This window comes from Canis lupus, chromosome 4 (assembly GCF_048164855.1).
Source record: "Canis lupus baileyi chromosome 4, mCanLup2.hap1, whole genome shotgun sequence".
In the NCBI taxonomy this organism is placed as follows: domain Eukaryota; kingdom Metazoa; phylum Chordata; class Mammalia; order Carnivora; family Canidae; genus Canis; species Canis lupus.
Window position 1 is genome coordinate 29,290,967 of NC_132841.1, and position 4,987 is coordinate 29,295,953.

Consider the following 4,987-nt stretch of genomic DNA (forward strand, 5'->3'; position numbering starts at 1 on the left):
CACTGCCTACCCCGGAGTCAGTCCATCAATGCACCTATAAGTGTTTTTGGGACCGGCCATGAACCAGTAAGTACCCACTGAGTCTAAGCCCAAATGTAGGCCTATCCGTGTTGATCCAGGGAAGATGTACCCAGGTTCTCCCTAGCCCAAAGAGCATTTTTATGAGAATTTTAGAAAGGCATCTCACCCCCAACACAAGCAGGCGGGGGCAGCTGACCTAGAGTCCACTTCACCCTTTCAGCCAGGTACCAACCCTCAGAACCACATGCAGTGGTTCTGGATTTATCAAGGACTTCAGACGGTTAAGGGGTTTGACCCTACTGATTCCCCAAGGAGTCCCAGGTGCTTTTTCTCCTCACGACAGCACTAAGCAGGGGTCGCTTGCCCACAAGGGTGAGTGTGTTTGTGTGTATGTGTGCTCTACCAGACTTGAGACGCTCAAATATCAGACATCAAGGGTTGTAGGGCAGACGCTGATTCGTCAAATTCTACCTTCACGGGCATCATGAATAGAATTCCGGGGACCCATGGACCTGAATGGAGAAAATGACAAGCTTCAATTACAAACGAAGACAACAAACCACAGTCGTATTTGCAGTAATATCTGAGATGCTTGCCACCAACAGAAACCACAGGTCTTTGCCTAGTCCATTAAAGTCGTTGCAGATGTTTAAAAATTTTGAATACAATGAGGGTCAGCAAACTTTTTTCTGTAAAGAAAGGTCTAGGTGGTAAATATTTTAGGCATTACAGGCCATGTATTCTCTGCTCCAACTACTGCTCTGCTGTTATAACTCTCAGGAAGTCTTAGGCAGTATGAGAATCAATGGGTGGGGCTGAGTTCCGATAAAACTTTATTTACAAATAAAGATGATGGCTTGCTGACCCCCGGTAGATGCAAGTCATTACCTGAAAGTTACAATAGTTATCCGAATCCTGATATTTCATACCTTAATAAGGAAGCACGTAAGTTACTCTATCAGACTTCTTTAGTATTTTGAAAACTGCATTTCAGTATCATGTGTCGCCCTTATGAGCCTCTGTATTTTATGCATTTAAAAGTTTATTCTGAGATGGGGAGCATAGACTTCACTAGCCTACCGGGGGGCGGGGGGGTCCTTGACCTGCTGAATGTGAAGAACCCTTGTCATTTCATTTCTCTCAGCTTCGGATTTCCCCACTGCAGATTTCCCCCTGCAAGGCTAATAATAATAATAGCCATATCAGAGGGGTTTTGCCAGAATTCAATGCAGTTTTGAATGTAGAACTATCGTAAGTAGAAAGTACTATGGAAATTTAAGATATGAACATTTCCATTTCTCCAGTGGTGCGTACGATGGCCAGCGGTATACAGCAGGTACTGAATAAATATCTGTTGCAGTCAAGTTAGTTGGGCCAAGAGCCTGGCATCCCTCTCTCCAGAAGGCTCCTTGAGCAACCTGAGAGGGACAGAAAGGGACAGAGAGACAGGAGAATCTTGGTGGCTCTGAGTATTATTTCACGATTGTCTATGCAGAATTCCTACCCATCACATCTAGTTAGAAATTGCACCGGGGATGCAAACAGGAAGGGGGAGAGGTGGCGAGTTTCGAGCCGAGACATCCTGCTGATGCGGCAGGTTTTAAGAGCACAACTCGCGCAGTTTGTGAAAGCACGTGAACCTTGAAATAGAAATATGGACCTCTTAATTCATCTCTCCGTTATTTGATAAAGTATAAAGTAAATGAATGCAGAACATTTTCCCTTTAATTACACAAGGAGAAACGGGTGGGGGTGCACGGTGGGGGGAGCAGAGGCCACGGGGAAGCACTGTGCTGCCAAAGGAATCGCTTCGCTCACGGAGGCTGCCTTGGGGCTTCTTGGAGATTGGGTGGTGGGGAAAGAGGCTGAAGCCATGGGTCATGGTCAGATCCCCAGTACCCAGTGCCTTCCAACTGGAATTCTGAGATAGGCCCTGGGACAGGGGATCTCTGCCCTCAAAGGGCTTACGGTTCAGTTGAGGAAACCAGTCTGAAAAGCACAAAAAAAGCAGGCATCATGATTGCCATGTGGTTAAGACCCTGCATTCCTGAACGGGGCACTTGGCCTCTGAGCCTCACTGATGTGCACCAGATAGCTCCAGTTCTGCCCTTGAGGAGCTGACCCCTAGCCTGGAGATGGGAAATGCAAATAAACCCCCTGAATAAATATGTCAGACCTCCTGCTCAGAACTAAACCTTCCTTACCTCTCTCTGGATTCTTCTGTTCCTCATCCTCTTCAAGCTGCCGCAGCTCGTTGTTCTGGTGAGTGTGAGCCCCAGGCATGACCAATTTATGTGCAGCTAGTTCAGAGTTACGGTGTCACATTATTCAATTATTTAAAGTTGGAATTGTTCCTTCTAGGTGGCTAAGAACCCATATTTTATTCCATTTAATTATGATTTGTTAAATTAAAAATTGGCCAAGATCACAAGAGAATAACCAAGCGTTAGAAGATCAGGGTTGGTTAGGGGTTCAGCTGTGTCCCCCCAAATTTATATGTTGAGTCCTCACCCCAAATGCCTAAGAACGTGACCTTATTTGGAAAGAGAGTCACCGCAGATGTGATCAGTTAAGATGAGGTCATAGTGGAGTAGACAGGTCCCCGATCCAGCATAACTGGCGTCCTTTCTTAAAAGGGGAAATTCAGATAGAGAAAAGACGTGGGCACATGGAGAATGCCATGTGAAGATGAAGACAGAGAATTGAGTGATGGGTCTGCAGCCAGGAAGCGCCAAAGGTCGCCGGCCTTGACGTTGGAAGAAGCCCAGAACAGATTCTCCCTCGAGGCCTAAGAAGGAACCAGCTTTGCCCATACTTTGATCTTGGATGTCTACTCCTCTTCTAGAAAGAAAATATCTGTTTCTGTTCTGCACTATCTTGTTATGGCAGCCTTAGCATATAATACGGGGCTCTAGTTTGGCTTTCCAGCTGCTGGGTGACCTGGGTGACTGGCTTCTCTGGATCCGTCCTGGAGGGGCAGCAGAAGGCAGGGGTCAAGACAGGGTGGGGGGCAAGCAGGAGACCACCTGCCTGGCCTTGCATCCCTACTCTGCCTGCTACTAGCTGGGAGATCTTAGACAAGACCCTGAACCTCTCTGCACCTAGTTTCCTGCTCTATTACAAGGCATGAAAGACTAGATGGTCTCAACGTGGCCTCCTGTTCTGATACTTGACAAATCCAATGCGTGCACCTTTAAAAAATCATTAAGAGTCAGCAAAAGAGGCCATTTCTGAGATATTAGGGCCATCCTAACAGGACCCCGAGCAGAAATGGCCCTGTGGCAGGGGATGAAAACGGAGGAACACATAGGGCAGATCCAGAAGATGTTCTTGCTAACATGTTTGATTTATTTCTTCTCCTTCTCCTTCTCCTTCTCCTTCTTCTTCTTCTTCTTCTTCTTCTTCTTCTTCTTCTTCTTCTTCTTCTTCAAGATTTTATTTATTTATTCATGAGAGACACAGAGAGAAGGGCAGAGACACAGGCAGAGGGAGAAGCAGGCTCCCAGCAGGAAGCTGACACGGGACTCAATCCCAGGACCCTGGGATCACGCCCTGAGCCACAGGCAGACACTCGAGCACTGAGCCACCCAGGCATCCCGACAAGCTTGATTTCTAGCATAGGGAGGAAGTTTTGAACCACTTAAGTATTGGGCCTTCACGGAGTAGAAAGCCCAGGGCAAACGAGCACAGCTCCCTGTGTGGGGCCATCAGGACACTGTGGGAAGGGGCACGGTTGCCCATGGAAGCCAAGGACAGAGAGTCTCTTGGCTGACCACGTGGTAATGAGCATGACCTACGCCTCTGAGCCCAGAGGCAGAGGAGAGGAAACTGCACTTTGACCTTCAAAATGTCTTCTTGCCCAGTGAATTCCCGATATTGATGAATACTTGAGAATAAACACTCTGTTATTCTAAATACTCAGAGTCTGTCCTGAAATCAAGAAGTGGCTTAGACTGGAGGCCCTTCAAGGGCCTAGGAGGGTCCCTCCTCTGCACGGCCTTGCGGGGAGCGGGGGGGTCTCCAAAGGAGCCGGCTCCCTCCTGCAGCTCCCCGGCAGGCCGGACGGCCACGGATAATTAAACCCTTGGTGGGTTTCTCACAGTACTTGCCACTAGCTCATGGAGGGGCTTGTTGAGGCAGATTCTTTGTGTTGTGTTAAGAGAATGGTGCGCTCCTAGTTCTTTGGGTGGGGGGAGGGGGTAAAGGAAATGAATTCCAGCACCAGCACAACCTGTGCGGCAAAGATGCCACCTGTTCCTGGCGTGAAGCCACAAGATCCCTTGGCTGTCTGGTGCCCAGCCCCAGACCAAGTGCCGTGTGGGTGAGAGAACTGAGAGCAATGCGGGTGCCCCCTGTGCCCCCCTACCTGCGCCAGCACAGGCTGTGATCTCCGCCAGGACACAGTGAGCTAATGGGCCCGGGGAGGGCGGGCACCTGGGGGCCCAGCCAATTCACGGGGAGGACATGGCATCAGGAGACGTGGGCCCGAGCGTTTGGTCCTGCTGGGCCTCTGCACCCCGGTACAGGTTACACGCCGTGTCGGGGTGCTGGGTACCGGACCGGCACCTCAGAGATCGTGACCCCAGCTTCTGGGGAACAAGTAAGAGGCCGAGCACCTGCTCTGCGCCAGGCAGTGTTACGGGAGCTGGGGACACAGCAGCACATCGGCAAACACGACAGCCAGGGGATAACTTGTGCTCTCATGGGGCTCCTGCTATAGCAGAGCGGGTTAGCGCAGGCCGATGGCTTTGCACGGTGCCCGGCGAGTGGTGACACCCAGCAAGCGTTAGCATCGTTACCCAAAATCACACGGAGCTCCTCACTCCACAGCCTGGCCCTCAAGAGGCTTCCTCCTCCCAGGAGAAGAGGCATTGGGGTACCTCGCCCCCTTCCCCTAACCTGACCCAAGTCCCCAAGTCCCTGTACACCCCTTTGTCACACGTCCTACAGCAAGGGGCAGCCCGCC